At 43.2% G+C, this 18,675-nt stretch overlaps 1 long non-coding RNA gene across 1 annotated transcript in view; it reads right to left on the bottom strand.

Annotated features, from left to right (window-relative positions):
* LOC108922992 (uncharacterized) overlaps positions 1-18,675 on the bottom strand; it is a 36,987-nt gene that overhangs the window by 11,334 nt on the left and 6,978 nt on the right. The window contains exon 2 of the long non-coding RNA XR_001965177.2: positions 12,290-12,425. This is a non-coding gene — a long non-coding RNA (uncharacterized LOC108922992). The remainder of the gene's footprint in view (positions 1-12,289; positions 12,426-18,675) is intronic.

Raw genomic sequence — 18,675 nt, 5'->3', positions numbered from 1 at the left:
CGTCTCATCTCGTGCACCCCCCCCCCACTCTGGAAGCAGTAGTAAGTGAGACATTAGACTGAGTGTTGCGGGGAATGACAGGGCTATTTTTGATTCCCGTGTTTTTACCACCCATGGAGTTACAAGATCTCCGGCAAGTGTGAACACTTCCTCGGCCGGCACTGGAAGGCAGAATCCACAGCTTTGTGTTCGTCTACTCATTTATATATTTATTTTAGATAAAATGCCGCTGTGTTATTTTTAAAACATTATTTCTAAAGAAAGGAAAAAGGCATGTGAGCGGGGAAAAGGCAAGATGAACGGCAAAAAAAAGGCGCTATGTTGCCTTGATACCTTCAGCAATAGAGTCCATACTGGCTTGCGAATTTCTGGAAGTTAGCTGTGGGGTTTGACCCTATGCCCTTTGGTGGTTTCCCTATGAGAGGTCACCCTGTAAGGTGTTAAATCTTTGGGAACTACACAGTGCCCTAAGGTGTAGGAAGGAGCTTGCAGGGGTCTAGTGGCTCCTTCCCCTACTGGAACTCGCATGACTGACCTCCGGCATCATCAACTTCCAGCGTGACGGCCTCCAGTATCACCATCCTCCAGCATCATCGGTCTCCAGCATCACCAACCTACTGCATCACACAACCCCTGTGGCTCGCAGTCACGCTTCCCTTTTCCGAATCATGTTGGTTTTTTATGGTACCTTGTAAAACAGTGAATTACAGCACTTTTAAATGGTTTTTGTCACGATTTGGGGTCGTGCTTATGGAGAAGTCTTTGTGTGTGGAACCACAACTGCGGACGATAAAAGAAAAAGACTTGTTAAGTATTCGTCAATGCAAATTAAAAAAATACTATGAACTAGGGAAAATCTCAGAGCCAGTACAAGGAACAAATGCTGCAGTGGGAGAGACAAATTTCTCCTTCCAACATCCCACCAGCTCCTCATCATCTCCCGGAACTGGAGCTGGAGGGTGGGGGGATGGCAAAATGGCTATTCTCCTTCAGAATACTTACTAAACTCCAAGTCATACTTTTTTTAGAAGCTGTGAAAAAAGATGGAAACTTCATTTCAGTTTATTTTTAATTGTGTTTATTTAAATAAAATGGCCTGCCTCTCTGAAAGTTATATTGTGCAGGGGAAAAATATATACAGTAGTTACTAGAAATACGTGCACAATGTGCAGTGATTACAATGCGCCAGTCATATTTATATTATGCATGACATCTAGGACAGGTGTAATTAACACTGTATAGGTTATTTTCTGTCTGTATGTTTTTGGAGCAATACAGTACGCTGCATTTTTTAAATTTTTATGTTAAAAAAAATTAAATGATAAAGTATGTATTACACACATGCAATAACCTTTATGGCCTGTATTTTACATTTATCTGGCACTTTTCTCCAAAGCATCTTACAACATTAAGATAGTTACAACTATTTACCCATTTACATAGCTGGGCAATTTTGCTTGAACAATTGAGGGTGAGTACCTTGCGCAAGGGTATTACAGCTGGAGGAGGGAATGAAGCCTACAGCCTTGAGGTCCAAGGGCAGCAGCTCTAACCACTACACTATGACCAACCCCCCAGATTTACCTAACAATATTTTATAATGTGAGGTAGACTTTGAGTCTGAGCATTCTGGGTGATGTTACTAAAAATAAACAGTTATTTGTGCATGAACTGAATGTTAAAAGTTGTGGAAACAGATTCGTTGTGCTGGATAATTAGTGGATAGATCTGGGTGTTAATAAGGTGTGGATTTATTCAGAAAGACAAAAACTGAAAAGCCAGAGGTGGAAACTCTGACAAGTTAGGAGCGTTGCATTGTCATTCTAAGAAGAAAGTATCTCACAAGGTGATGACCATCAGTTATGTTAAGTAATATTCAGAAATTCAGAATCATACACGCTCTTTGTATTATTATACACATTACCACATAAAAACAAATAGTTTCAACCTTTGGATAACCTTCAGATAAAAAGCAGTTATTCAAGTATACACAATATGTACAGTAAGTTGGGAAAATATTGGACAAAGCAATATTAAAAATGGATTAAACTTTTGAGTATGTATGACACATCTATAATATCAGTATAACCTTTTTGCTCTTTCAATATGTAGTAATGAAAAACAAGGAAATACTGTTTAACTGGCATATCCTAAAGTGAGTCAATTAAGGACTAAACAATATACAATTCATACTGCTAAAGGTTTTTATTGCTTTTTTCCTACAGTTTCCACAGCAACTACAAGGTCTTTTAAAGACACCTACATAATGTTGAGTGTTCTAGCCTCTATCAAATGAATGTGTTTTCAGTGTGGGAACACAAAATGAAAGAAACAAAATGCACTGGATTTGCCTGCATCAATAACTAAAAAAAATCTTTTTTACTGCGAGAAAGGAAAGTTTGAGGGTTTCTGAGTGATGTTTTCTTATTTGACCATAAATAAAATGAATAAAAGAAACAGAATAAAACCCGATCTGCAGACGGAGAAACCTCATTAGCTGTGTGCTACTGGAAGAATCTTGCTGCTTTACAGATGTGTGTGTTCTCTTTGTACTTTAAGACAGGTACAAGGGCCCGTTTCACGGCAGGACCCACGCTCCCCTTCCTCAGTAAGCAACTGCTCCTTTGGAGCTTGTATGTACGTGTGTGTTCATCAGTCAGTCTGCCTTGAGTGTGTGACAGTGGGTGTGTATGTCAAAGCGTCTGATAATTTGTTCAGTAATCTAGGCTTCGAATGTAGCTGTGCGACCAACTACCTTTGTGTGTCTGTATGTCTGTGTCTCGACTGTGTGCCTGTGTGAATCTGTCTGTGCCTTGACGAGCTGCGTGCAGTGGGGAGAGCATCGGCCGGTCATCACGCCGGTCACGCTGAAATATGGCAGCCAGTCAAAACAGTGGCTGTTAATGCCGCCAAGGCCGCGGCCCGAGAGAGGAGCCTCTTTTCATGCTCTGTTACTGTGGTAAAGCGATCCGCCACACAATGGGGTGGCAGGGAGAAGCTATCCATGGGAATCCAGCCAAACAACGTCCCCCACCTCCTCACACCAACCGCACTCTTCACGCTGACCCTGTCCTGGGTCAGTTTCCCCGGTCAAATATGGTTGACCACAGCGTGATAGTCGAAGCAGGTCCATTATGGATGCATTCATCAGGTATCACAACAACGGGCTCACGGAACATTAAAATGACAAATGCTCGCCTTTCAGGTACGCACACATATAGAGAAGCGAAATCACTACAAACACGTCATTTGTTAAAACTTTGGTCGGATGCGACAGGGGAGCAAAAATCGCAACGGCTTTGAAGAATGTGAGCCGGACTGAAACTTTATGAACTAGAGCAGAACTTCCACTGTTCCTTGAAATCAATTTCATGTCTTGTTGCTGTGCCTGGATTGGCAATTAGGTAACAGCGCTGCCAGCATCAACAAATGCTCGTTAGAACAGCCTTCCGTCCGCGTCTGGTTGCCTCAGTCTGGCAAGAAGCATATAACAAGGTTTTCCAAAATACGACTTGGTTTTTATCTTACTTTATTTTAGTTAACCCACCCACAAAGCATATTTACAACATTTGCTACAATAGCACAAAAATAAGTGAGGCCCCCCCCACGCGTGCGACGGTTGTGTTGCTGACCCTGACAGGCCGCTGCTCACTAGCGCTACCCTGGCTGTGGTGCGTGCGGGGTCGGCTGCGACTCTGCGGAGGAGTGCTTTGAACCAGAACCAGGAACCAGGAGGAGGCCCGAGCAGGAGCCAATCTGGCCCGGTGACCATTTGGCCAAGAGCGATGGCAGCATTAGGACCGTCTCGGCCTGCTTCCCCAGCTAGCTGGCCGTGCCTGGCAAAAAAATAAAAAATAAAAATAAAAAAAATTTGTTGGGGAAAAAAGTTAAAAAAGAAACGGACTGCGAAGTCAAGGCCAAGCTAATTATTTTAAAGCATTTTTGACGGTTCCAAAAAATAAATCCAACCATATGATGTGCAAGGCTTGGATGCCACTACGGGTGCCTAGCGGTGCCAGGTAAATACATGTATAAACGATCACATTTGCACCAAGGGCTCAATACGCATATAATCAGAGCGATTAAGGCAGGCCGGCACGCAGCTGCTGGCTGTCCGTCTCGACTGCAACATTTTAGCCCCCCCCCAGATTTATTCTTCTCCGTCTTCCTCCTCTTCTGCTTATTCTGCTTCTTCTGTTCCCTGTCTTTTGAAACATGTGGTTGGCTGTTGTACCTCCATGCGGTCAGACGATCAAAGCCTGGGCCCCGGCAAATAATTGTCCCCCGCCGAAGAACCGCTCTGCCAGGGATCAGGGACCCAGCAGGTGGGGGGGACAGGCATGAGAACGGCCGGGGAGGGGAGAGGAAGGCGAGAGGCCCAGCATGCCAGAAATAAAGACTTCCTACGGGCCGCTTTCTGACAACGAGGCCAGGGCAGGGGGATGGGGGGGCAGGGAGTGAAAAATGGAGGCTTCACACGTTTTGGAGGTTTTGGGGAAGGAGGGGATGCAGTGGTGGGGGGAGGGTGAGCATAAGAGAAGGAGGTTTTTCAATATTTGGTGCAAGTGAAGAGGCCGATTCAAAACGAACTGCCGTGGAAAGGCGCTGCAGACGTGCGGACTGGAAAGGCTGTGATTTTTGGATTCGCATGGATGGTCACGCTGCTACCCCCCACCCCCATCACCCAGTCCTTGCATATCCTTCCAATGCCACAGTGAATGCATAGATTGATATTCAAACTCACATATACAGAGGCAAACTCTCTCTCTCTCTCTCTCTCTCACACACACACACACACACACACACACACACACACACACACACACACACACACATACTCAGCCACACAGGAATGTCAGGACAGTGTTTACCTGCTGTCCAGAGGGAGCTGTGAAACCACACAGTTCCGTCAACTTCACATGTATGCAGGAGCCCACAAAACACATTTTACTGCTGTCCATCATTTTGATAGGCCACCCCACCACCCCCCAGCTCCCACCCTTCAACCAGATGGCTTTTTTTTTTTTTAAACTGTCTGTGGTACACCTCCAAACCAAGTCCTCATCAGCAATGGCAGGGGAGGGGACAGCTCAGCGTTGGGGGGGAACATGTAGACAAATGCTTTCGAGGCAGCAGGCAGAGCAAATAACATTGATTAAAAGGAGCCGCTTGGCAGACACTTCAGATTTGTTTGTCACTGGTCTGCGGCACATCCTGATAAGGACAGAGCTTTCCACATCAAAACACACCTTAGAGAGCTCAGCTGATCAGAAAACCTTATCCTGCAACACCAAGGGTGGGATTATTATTATTCTTATTAACATTACATTTAGTTGACTCTTTCTACAAAGCTGCATGTATTATCAACTTTACAATGATTTTGCCATTTATAGAGCAGGGCATTCTTACAGTATCAATTTAGAGTAAGATCTCTGATAAAGGGTAATGCAGCAGGAGCTGGGGTTTGAACTAGAAATCTTTAGGCTGTAAGAGAACTGCTGCAACCAATATGGCTCAAACCTCTACACTACCTGCTGCCCAAATGGTGAGCCTCCCACTGAGGGGACACAAAATCTGATCATTGACCACTTACATTTATTCATTCAACTGACATTTTTCTGCAAAGCAACTAACAATGCTAATTAAAATTATTTATACAATTATTTACCCATTTATACAGCTCTGTAATCTTTACTGGAACAATTCAGGGTGAGTATGTTGCTCAGGGATACTACAGCCAGAAGGTGGATTCAAACCTGTGACCTTAAGTCGACTATGTTACTGGCTGTATGTTATCAATTAATAACTGTTATTTAACTCATGTCTTTGTCCAAGAATTACACACTTATCAACATTTATCATTTCTGCACACATTTATACAGCAGGGAATTCTTACTGTATCAGTTCAAGGTAAGAACCTTAATGAAGCGTATGACAACAGGAGTGGGATTCAAAACAGAATCCTTCAGATTCCAAGAGTGGAACACTAAACTCTACATCACCTGGTTCCTCAAATGAAAACAGCAGCAATGCAGAGGACTTCATTTGATCACAAACTAGTAGACATACTGACCATTATTACTGATACAATTATTATTGGTACGATTTATCACCCATCAATCTCATTTCCTTAACCACTGCAGAATTTGTTGTGCAGCCCTTTCCTCTCATTGTCCTCCTGTTGACTCACAAAACCAATCCTTACTAAATTGTAGACCTGTGCTAAACATTTACTGGTGACTTTTCCCAGCTACACAATATTCCTCAACTACAAGCGTCCAGATCTGATTTAATTCGATCCTATAAAAACTGCATGTTGAAATGCTGGGTATCAGGACACTGGGTTTGCCTCACTGCAATACATGTACACATTGACCTCACCCTTTTTGCCAAAATGACTTACAATGTTAAACTGCTTATAGTTATTTATGCATTTATGTATCTGAGCAATTTTACAAGAGCAATTTAGAGTAATGGTGATGCTTAAGGGTACTACGGCAGGAGCTGAGATCCAAACCAGCAACCTTCGGATTCGAATGCAGTGCCGCTAATCACTACACTATCAGCTGCCCCATAACTACCTGTAGACAACTACAGGGTAATATGAACGTCACTCATTTTTGTCACCTACCATTGACGAGACGGAAATGCTAAAGGGCCCTCGAAGAAAAATCCTGATCAACAAAGACAAATCCCAGAAATAAAAGTGGCAAGCTTATAAACATAATAACACAGGAACAGAAAGTGATGTCACCATATGACATCACACAGATGGTCTCAAAGAGCCAGACTCAGTGGGGCACCTTCCATCGTACAATGTCTAATATTAAAGAAAAAAAACAAGGGCACTATGCTTTGTTTAAGTCTGTAGGCATATTTTAAGGGGAGTAATGTTTGCACAAGTAATGACAGGTTGCTTTATGTGCCGGAGAAATAATCACCACTTTTTATGATTCTGACACCATTCTTAGAAACACCTGACAGCACGAGTTGGGAATTAATTATTTTTTGTTATGAATTGCTGTCGTTTTTATAAAGCCAGCTTTAATTCTTTTGTAGCAGTCAAATTAGTTAAAAAAGAGCTTCAGACTCTTTAATTTGTGACACATAAAAGTTTGATGTCTGATTTCAAAGTGCTGATGTCACCACAGCACTAAGCTGTCTGCCAAGGACTTCTTGTGTGAGCAAAGCCAAAAGAATCGTCGGCCCCAACGAGGAAATAACGTCTCTTTTCATTCAAGGTCTGCATGGAGGGAAAAAAACCAGACACGCCAAGAGGCCTTACCAGAGTGTATACCATCAGATGTCTTGTTCAACAAATTATAAATGATCTTTTTTCTGAAACAAGCTGTTTTTCTTCAGAAGATGAAAGGGAGGGATTATCGATCCAGATGTAAACAGAAACGTAGTAGTTTGTCATGCTCAAAACATTTTACGGCACAACTGGAGATAACGGCACAAAAAATCAAAACAACAAATCAGATTTAAAAAAAAACAATATTTTCTGGCCTGTCCATTCATCACCTTGAAAATTTTCTGTATTTAGAATTATTTTGTTCATTAGCAAGTACATTTATCCCAAGCAACTGCTGAAGAATGTCTATATGTCACTTTCAAGAGCAATGGGTTCTGATGGCACATTCAGGCAATATTTGGCCAATAACTTTATAGAGCCACTGCAACATGGATTTATCATAATAAGGAGTTACATGTACTCATTTAGCTGAGACTGTTCTCCAGAGTGACTTACAATGTTAAGCTACCTACAACTATTTACCCATTTATACAGCTGGGCAATTTTACTGGAGCAATTTAGTACCTAAGTACCTTACTCCAGGGTACTACAGATGGGAGGTGGGATTTAAACCTGGGCATCTTGCGGTTTAAAGGCACTAACTCTAACCACTACACTATCAGCTGGCCCCATTTAATTATTTTACATGCTTTTTTGTGGTTTCCATAAGTTTACCAATGTATGCGTGAACACTTTTTGTTTTCACATGCTACAAAACCATCAATATCTCAACTTTTCCTAGTGAGATGAGGGTCTAAACAGTAGAGCTTCTGAGACATGATCTAGCAGTCTTTCTCCTTAAGAATTCACAAGGGTTGCTAGTTCTGATGTCAATCTACTTCCCAGGACCCAAGTACTGATGCAGATTACAAATCTAGCCAAATTTACTCAACCCAGATGGTTGCACTGGGTCTGTTTTCATACCACCCCCAAAGATGGGTGGGGCTAATAGCCCCCAGTCTTAAGGACAGTGAACATGACACCATATGCACAACTGAAAAGAAACTAGTGGGACTGGGCCTTGAGGACACAGCACCTCTGGGGTTCAGGTAGTGGGATATGAGCTGCCCCGTGGGGTCTGAGTAGATGAGTGCATGGCTGGGACAGAAGCTGAGGGGCTCCATCAGCCTCCCGAAAACTTTATGTTTCATGCCTCACTCAAAGCAGCAGCAGGGTTTGCAGCATCCTGCTGGTGCAGGGACACCAAATATGGCTTTGTTTCTTCTCTCTCAAAGGGTGCATCGCTCAGAGATGTGCGATTTGGGAAGAAAGACTTTAAGTACAAGAAAGGAGAAGGAAACACAGAAAATGTAACTCCAAAAGCTCAGTGCAATGACATGATCCCACAGGAGGACACAGAACTGTTAGATCTTATGTCAATTCGCATCCACCTCCATCATACACGAATCTCCTCTGCTGTTAGCCAAAAAACCACCCCACTGGTCACACAGAATCCTGGCCCCCAAACGCTAACGCTACTCCCCACTCATCATCCCCTTGCCACCCTCAGACCTTTATGCACTTCAGACTTGGCTTCTTGCCCTTCACGACCCCTAGACCAAACTCACTTCATTGGAAAAGATTTCCTGCAGTTCTCACAAGAAAGCTGCGTGATACCTTTGATTAACATGTCCTCTTGCTCACAACCCCCTCTATGGGCCTCATGTGCACCTCCTAGCTGTGGCAACTGGAAGCGCAAAACCAAATTACATACATATTTATTAACTTAGATGACATCTCAATAACCTATCCATGCACAGAGCCAAATAATTTTTAATACAGCAATGCAGAGAAAGTATCTCGATCAAGGATATTACAGCTAGATGTAGAATTTAAACCAGCAACCTCCAAGTGCAGAGGTACCAGCTCTAGTTCCTATATTACTTGCTGCCCCTACATGAAGATGTATAGCAAGCAGCATGGTTAGCAAAGGACCTCAAAACAAATACCTCAACTTTGCTGTCATCATACAGAATAAATATGCTAACAACATGGAAATTAAGGAATGTTTTTTCTGTTACTCTTGTTATGAAAATAAACTTAGAAGTAATCATCTGATCTTGGTGCAAACAAAGCTTCACAAACTGAGAACTGCACTGTTTTTCTAAGGAAACACAATGACAGTGTAAAGAATAACAAGACAAGGTTAGCTGAAGACATTTTGCATTATGACACCTCTCAGCTCCGCCCACTTCCCAGCCCTTTTTCCCCACTTGGATGTTGGTTCCTGTTCATTTGCTATTATTCAAGCTGCAGTGATTCTACCGAGGCCTTCTTCAGATGCTTGCATGTTTTACTCTCACGGAAACAATCACTCGCACACTCAGCTCACACGGCACGCACCCACGCATGCCCACACACGCATATACATGTTCACACAGGACCTTGTGTTCTACAGACCTCAGAAATCGCCCACAGCACCTCGCCCAAAGACAGACACCACAGCAATGTCATCTTTTCTGTGGGTGTGGTGCGGTGTTGAGGGAGCTGAGGGGGCAGAACACACCTCTTCACATCTCATGTCCCTATTCTTGTACTTCGATCAAGAGAGGGTTTCCTGGAGCAGAAGCAAGGCCTATAAATGCAGAAAGATGATGACAGCAAAGCTCCCCCATCTAACATGGCAAACCACTGCCCCCATTTGTCTTCCAAAGGTTCCTGTTATCCTACCACTTCTGATCACCGATCCTCAGCAAGTTCCTTACGCACCATTTCTGACACACAGCTCGACAGTCACATGAGGCTCTCGATCTATCTTTCTTCTGTTTAATTTAAGCACCCGCTGCTAACGGTGTTAAGTGCTCGATGTTAAGTGTTCAGTTGACGCTTGATACGAAGCAGGGGGTATATACAGGAATGGGGGTATCGTACATTGGTGCTGGTGAGAGGATGACAAAAAAAACCATGGCAACAGTCTTTTCCTCCAATCAGTACCCTGGACTGGCCAATCTGTCCTGGGAGAGCAAACGCCCCCCTCAACTGTAAAGGACTGCCTGCTTTGCTAAAGCGGAGCAATCAGGTGCACCCCCAACCAGTCAACCATGAACAAGCACCCCACACACACACAACCCCACCTTCCCACCCTTGCTCACATGCTGGGGCAAATAGTGGCTTATTTAAATGACTGATGACTGGGATGCCCATGCGTGGGAAGCTCACAGAAGGGGACAGGATTGATGGTTTAAAAGCATTTGCACTTATGATTTTCCAGTCATCTCCCTAACCGGATGCATTTATCCCTTTCTGAGGATCCTTGAATGCTGCATATTGGAGAGAGCACTTTAGCACATAGGAGTAGCACAGTGGTTAAGAACACAGATTCGTAACACCAAGGTTGGACACCGAAGTCCCAAAACAGGTGCTACTTCAGCACCCTTAACCTGTATAGCTAAAATACTAAATACATTTATATACTCTATATATTTTAAAAAATAAATTTAAAAAAATATATATATTAGATATATGCATATGTGCTAAAATATATATATAACATGTAGTTAATATTTATATACATATTTTTATATTAAAAAATATTATATAAAAATATTATATATATAATATATAAGCACACATGCATATATCTAATATATATATTTTCTTTAATTTTTTTAAAATTTAATTATATTTAATTTATTATTAAATTAAATGTATTGTATTTAATTGATTATATTTATTTAAATACATATATATATACATATATTAGCTATGTGCATACATGCTATACATGTATTACCCAGTTGGACTCACACTTTTCACAGGTTTTATATGTGCTTCCAGAAAGGACAGAATGACAGATGGAAAACTTTAACAAAGTCCTTTGTTCTCAAGAAAACCAGTAAAGACAGAATAGGTGGACAGAAAAAAATGGGAGTTTGTGTGAGAGGAGAAAGGGGTACAAGGAAACACAGAGGACAAGGAGGCACGAGCTACAGAATGACAAGGAGGTGTGTGTTTATATCCATTGCCTTGAAGACCACATTGTTAAACCCCCATCATCGTTTCTAGCAACCCCTTTCTGATGTTTCTTTACTTTATTTTACATTACTTCATTTAGCTGATGCTTGTCTCCAAAGCAACTTACAATTATTTGCCTCCAAAGCAACTTACAATTATTTGCCTATTTATGCAGCTGGGTAATTTTTACTGGAGCAATTTTAGGGTAAGTACCTCACTCAATGGCTTTGGATCCAAGCGCAGCAGCTCTAAGAACTACACTTCAAGCTGAATGTGACACAACATACTGTACAACCTGCACGATAATACAGGTGACCGGTGAGTCTGAGCACCAGAGGCACAGCAGTTAGCAACTAGCAGCTTTCAATGCTCCCTTAAAGCTGCTGTACAAGGGACGAGCTGCTCGGGAGCACACTGCCATAGATGTCACACACGTAACGGCAGGGGGTAAACCATTAACGGTGAGTCCCCCACCCATCTCCCACATGGTGGACTCTTACATAGGCCGGGGTGCATGGAACTGCCAGCCTTTCCTCTGCCCTCCGGGACATTACAATCTCATCATGTCAACGGTCCATCTCAGGTGTGGTAGAGCAAAGAGTAGAATGTCAAACAAATGATAGTGTTTGCAAAACAAACAGCTGTCATACGGTTCTTCTAACAGCACAGCAGAGCGACAGAGAGTGTTTATGACACGGAACAGACTATGAACAGCATCCAGCACCAGGTCAGTCGGTTTCAACACCCTCGCGCTGCTGATCAAAGGGAGGCAGAATCTCCTCGACACAACCACGACTTTGATATGCTTTTGATTTCAAACAAGCGCCGACACCTCGGTCTCAACTAGTGACTGCAGAATAGGTTTAAATTGGGACACCGAGCGCTTGAACACTGACACACACGCACACTTGCACTCAAACTCAGAGGAACACAGCACTTTAGAAAAGTTCTTGGGAAGCAAGCCCCATCCACTGTGCATCTCACATGTTGAAAGGATTCATTTAAAAAATGTTTTAATTAAGATAAAAACCATTTGAATACCTCACAATCTCTGGTGTCCGGTGAGAGTGACATGTCGCAGTCCTTTGAGTCTGAGCAGCTGATCTCGTGACGTCTGGCCGCACCGGCACATTCATGTCCTCCAGAGTCTTGGAAACGAGGCATGAACATCTTGAAGCTAGCAAACAAAAAAAGAAAATGACATGTTGCTAACATGACAGTACTAGAGACAGAGGTTCTTTTTACACTGAGGTGAGGACTGCTCAGACCCTGGTCTAAGATCAGTCCACCTGGTCAATCAAGGTACTCAGCATGGTCCCTACTTACACAATGAAGTTCTCGGGGACATCTCACACTGTAAGAAGCTGTAGCAGTTGTGTCGCTTTATGTTTATCTGTTGTTAGCTGGTACAAGGTGGTGATGCATTTAAATACAGTATGTCCCTGTGAGGGCCTGACACAATGGGGTTCCTTCCAGTTTGACGCTCAGTGTGAAAATCATTGAAGACGAGGCCAAACAGTAACCTTCTTCACAAATAAATTGATTTATCTTCTAAGTGCCACTGGGGTTATCTACAGGCATACAAGGCTGAAACTGAAATGCTTCGCCCAGGTTTCCTGCCATAATGCGCACGCACACACACACTTGCTGAAGCCACTTGTCCCAAATGGGGGTCACAGCAAACCGGAGCCTAACCTGGCAACACAGGGCGTAGGGGGGAGGGACACACCCAGGACAGGATGGGATGCCAATCCGTTACAAGGCACCCCAAGGGGAACGCGAACCCCAGACGTGCCAGATAGCAGGACCCGGGCAAGCCCGCTGCGCCACAGTGTCCTCCCTACCGTAATGACTATTATTTTATCCATTATACAGGTGAACATTTCTGGTACATTTCAAGTTCCCCCTCTGACTCCAACACAGTGGCATAATGAGTAGCACCGGTGCCACACAGCTTCCGGGCTGTGGATTTCAATCTAGTTCTGTCGGCATAGAGTTTATATGCCCTCCCTGTGTTCATGCAGTCCAAAGACACATGTTTCAAGTGAAACACTGTGCTGTACGAACAGATAAACAATTGTACATGGTTTAGTATAGTCTACCTAGTATTGCAAGTTGCCTTGGACAAAGGCATCAACTAAAACTTTATGGCTACTAGTCTGTGTGTCTTTAACCATCACGTTACACACAGGCCCAGCTGGTCATGGTTCACCTTTCCAAATATGTTGTGTGTTGCATATTTGCTTCAGTTTAGTGGTTCCCAGTCCTGGTCCTTGTGTACTCTTTTGTATCCTGGTATTGTGTCAAACCTGATCTCAAAATTAAACTTCTATCCATTGAGATGATCACCGAATGATTTGCAAAGGTTTAATCATGTTAAGGAAGAAGTTGCTAATCTTACAGTTAAATCAATTTTTCATTTTAAAACATCCATTACAGCGAAGGTATTCAATAACTGTTGCTGGCACATTTTCCCAAACAGGACACACTCCCTTTATATGTGATCATTTGTGAAATACAAAATTAATGAAACACAAAATTTTGAATCACAAAATTAATATTGAACTCATCATTTGAACTGATTTAATTATGTAATTGACCAAAACTAATTATTATTAGGATAACTGTAATTACCGACTGAAGCAATTTAATCCTTTAATTGAAATAATGAAAGCTGCACTTTTCCTTTTTTGGTTTACATATTTTCATATATTATATATTTCATACATTATAAATGCTCCTTGCGCAATAAAAATGGCACAGTTCTCAGTTAATACTTTTAATTTAATTTGTTCTTTTTAAGCTCTGTCAATGCAAATGAACTGCCAGCTCAGTTTCAGCACAAATAAGCATACAGAGGGATATGTCAGGACAAGGGTTGTTCTCACACCAAAATGGGTACAACACTTAAACATATAACCTGAATGGATCAAAGCTTATGCAACACAAATAAATACATTTATGCTGTCAGACTACTATTATTATGATTTTTTAATCTGACACCTTTGTCCAAATGATACACAATGCTAGATTTGTCTCCAAAGTTATTTACAATGACTTATCCATTTACACACTCGGGTAATTTCTCCCACATCAATACAGAGTTGGTACCCTGATGAAGGCAACTCTAGCAGGAGTAGGATTCTAACCAAAGACCTTCAGATTGCAAGGCGGTGGCTCTAACCACTGCACTTCTCTGGTTTTTGGGCACTGACTGCACAGAAGTAAAACAATGTTCAGTCAAATGGTCTGCACAAGAAACAGAAGTGAGGAAAAATATTTAAGTCGAGAAGCAAATTCAGGCTGTATTCGTGCTCCTGCTTTTCCCGCCACCTCAAACCTTGAGAAATTATTTCTAATGGATTTTCACAGCAACTCATTTTGCTTTAACACCCTCAAAATGATCAAGGCCCCTGCTTTTCTGTGTGACATTCAGATCAAAAAACATGCTTTTTGTTTGTTTGCCAAACCGCTCACATGCAAGAACACACACATTACACACGAACACAAAGACATGGCCCTAAACACACACACTGACACTGAAAAGGAGCGTCCCAATGTGTTGGAAAGTGGTTCAGTCATTTGGGAAAAGACGGTGCAAGCAAAATGGTTTTGTCACTCCCCAGCCCGCCTCCCACACCCCTCCCATCACTCCCACCCCCACAAAGACATTTCTTCAATAATCACTGGCCAGGCCTCTGGCCTTCAAGCCTTTGCTTTGGGTTGCCAACCCATTGTCATATTGCCTATCGACTCGTTAGATTAAACAAAAAATTCGCATGTCAATTAAATGAGGGTTGCCCTGGTGATTAGCACACCCCCCTCTGCACTACTACCCCGAAAAGCCCACTCCCCCCAAATCTCACCCACCATTTTCCACATGGAAGAACAGGAAACAGGTCTTTGTCTGTACCAGGGCCTCATCCAGCAAACGAAAGGAGTCTCTCCGGCCGATCTGGCCATCACAGGAGGTGGACAGGGGCAGCTTCTCCCCAACAGAATAGGGTTCAGACGGGGACATAAGTGGCTAGCAACAGGAACCTGTCACACGTACACACACATACGCAGACAAACAACCATTCCACCAGTATTCATGGTGCCATGACAGGACCCCTAACTAGTTTAGACAAGGGCCACAGAGCACCCAAGATCTTGCAACTCTTCCTTTCCAGGAGTGTTTGTTTTGGCCTTTCCTTAATGACCCCGAACAAGCAACCACCTCCACAGCATCTCCGCCTCCACTGCCAGGTCTCTTCTACAGCGGGTCTGGAACATTGACTGTAGGTAAGACATGCATCCTCAACGCCAACAGGAAGCGGGTGTTTCATTTCGATGACAGCATTTCAGCCAACTAAAGCAAATTAGGCAAACAGACACAATACAGGAAAAGAGAAGAGGGTGCCAGTGGCACACAGGGTCAAGTAGATGTGACCCGCAATTTGCATGATGACCATTAATTGAGCACGTCCAAGTTCCTCATGCAATGCATTAGGAACACAGCCAAATGAATGAAGGGCATCTCTACAGTCCAACATACAACAGAAAGAGCACACGGGGTGCAACTTGAGAAAAAAACAACAGAACGCAAGGGGAACGGGGCAATCATAGGGGCTGAAAGTGACGACAGACACACTACAGTTCCCAAGAGGCCTGAGACAGACGGGCTTCTCCCTGGCACAGTGCTGGAACATACTACACGGGGGGACATCTAAAGAGATACAAAACAAACTTCTGCAGCCAGCAAAATGTAAACTGTATGCAACAAACAGATACTTGTGAGTTTCATCAAGACACTGGCCTGGTCCAATAAGGAGGTCAGGAGGTGATTATTATTAGCAATAATTTATATGAAAACTTGACTCACAATTTTTTGTACACTAAGGTAAAATTATTCATCCATTTATACAGCTGGGTAATTTCTACCAAACAAATTCAGGGTCAAAGGTACTACAGTTGGAGTGGGAATTCAAACTTTTGATTACAAGGCCACAGCTTTAAAAACTCATTTGCAGGGTTTATTCATAATTGAGTGATCTTGAACAGCTTCAGTGAGTATCTGTATTTAGTGTGGAAATGTGAAATGGAAACCAATATATAATCTCCCGAGACCTAGTTATTCATTTTTCACCACTCTAGCAGGACATATGTTTTAAAGTGTTTCATCAAACTGCACAAGCTACAATGATGAGTCATAACGTACCTTACAGAGGACAGTCAATGCTTCTAAATGATACCACATGTTTTGGGGGTGGTGCTTGGAAAACATTCTATAAATCCTAGAAATATAACCAAAAACCTTTAATGCTGGGTCTCAGGAGGATAACATGGATGAGATGCCAGGACGAAACAAAACAAAGAAGTACTGCATCTTTTAAGGATGAAGAAACAAAATCTAGGCACTTACAAGTGCAATGAGTTAATTTAATGAATGGGATTATTGCAGAATCTGTCAATGGCATGATGATCAAGATTTTCTATCTGCTGTACATGTGGAATAGTGAGGTGTAAGATCCTGTACACTGATGCTATTGTCCTCATAGTGAAAGGCTGTTGAACTGTTGGTGATTCAGCCCGAGTCCCACTAATCTCTTGTCTGTCTGTTAGTGCCACTGCTTCAGAGCCACAACGTGCCTCAAAAGCTCTCAGTGCTTCCAACTCACCTACTGTAAATCAATAATGAAATTCAATAAGGCGGATGGTGAGAAAAGTGAACCAGCAAAAAGAGGATAAGAGGGATTTAACAGACCAGATGTGTGTCTCAGAGTTAATACGTGAATAAATTAATCAATGTAAAAAGAAAAAGGAGCCCTCCAGCCAAACAGCCTGGAACGTGCTCCATAAAGAAGTCCGCCGCAGAGGAGAATCCTAAAAATGCAAGTGCTGCCAACAGCCACTGGTCTTCTGCTCGAGTGAGCAAGTAAGGCTAAAACGTGGGAGTGGGGGGCGGTGGGGGAGATTCCCGTTTCCATGGAGATCCTGAAGTTTGAGTCCCATGGAGGAAAGGGGCTTGGGAAGGTCTAGGCCAGAACTAAGCATGCTGGGCTGGCTGGAGTGGGCGTGCTTGTGAGAGAGCCCCCACCCCACACCACCCCCTCCCCCAAATCCCATCTAAATAAATGATGAATGCCGACAATCTCCGCGATTGGGCAGGCATCGAGGTGGCAGCCGGGGGAGGGGGGTTTGATTTGGAGTCTAAGGGAGAGGCTATGTTCACTACTACCATCTGCACTAATTGAATGTGGCGCAGTGATCTAATGAAACTCTGGGAATACTTGGGTTTGTCAGAACGTATTAAGGTGTGCCATTGAAGGATGGGTGGTATCGTGACAGAGCTAACTGACCTGCAGGACAACAAGATCGATTGCACATTTGGAGAGCTAAGAGCATACAGCAGGTCAAGGAACATCAGATAATCAGAATATGTAAAATGAATAAAACGAACTGTGTTTTGAATGACTTAAAAGGATTCCATGTACATACAGAATCATATGCCTGACCTACAATTTCCTTGACCATTTCCTTGACGACACTGAAAAAAAGTGCTGGGTCTGAGTGGCAGAGACACTCCGGTAGCTGTCACCACACTGTGCCAGTGTTCACACTGAGGCGTCACGGCAAGCGAAGAGCCACAGGTCATTCGGTGTTCACATACGCAACAGGGGAACAACAACAAGCAGGCAATATCCGAGAAAGAAGGTGTGTGAAGAAAGGCGATTATATCTCTGTCTAAATATAAGAAGCTAAAACAAGTGAGTATGTGGTTCGAATCCCATCGACTTGGGTTAGCAGGTTACCCAAGTGTTCGTATGGGTTTCAGCCCACATGCTCAAAGCAAATGTTTCAGGTGAACTGGTGAGCTTAAATCATCTTTAGTGAGTTTGTGATTGCCCTATCTCATATCCCATTCTTCCACTCAGGCTCTGGAACACAATGTGATTATTGCTAATGGATGGACAATTGATGAAACAATAATTGCAATTTTAGACTTCATCCATAGTAAGCTGACTGACGCTGTGCTCCTGAGGGAATTTTGTAAGCGCAGAAGTTTAATAAGTGATACTCATTAAGGACGATTACGCTGCAGCGCAGAACAAATAAATTTCCTGATGTGGCTCAGCATATTGTCTTCATTACACCTTCCTGAGATTTCCCCTTGGTCCCCGCAGCCTACCGAGCTAGTACGCGTTGCAGCCCTGCGTGCCAGAGCCCCTCCCCCCATTTTCCCCACGCCCTTCCCCTCCTCCTCATTTTAACACCCAGTCGTTAGAACATTTGCTGCCGTTTAACAGAGGGAGGACCAGGAGGGAGGAAGGGCAGGAGCGCCAGAGCGGGACCCGAGCGGGAGGAACGTCTGCCATCTCTCCGTCTGCCACCTCCTCGCTCCTGCAATCGCTGCAGGGCTTGCCAACCGGAGCAGCCCCCCTCCA

Source organism: Scleropages formosus, chromosome 13 (assembly GCF_900964775.1).
Source record: "Scleropages formosus chromosome 13, fSclFor1.1, whole genome shotgun sequence".
Lineage (NCBI taxonomy): Eukaryota > Metazoa > Chordata > Actinopteri > Osteoglossiformes > Osteoglossidae > Scleropages > Scleropages formosus.
Note: the sequence above shows the minus strand (reverse complement) of the source record. Positions and strands in the feature narration are given on the sequence as shown.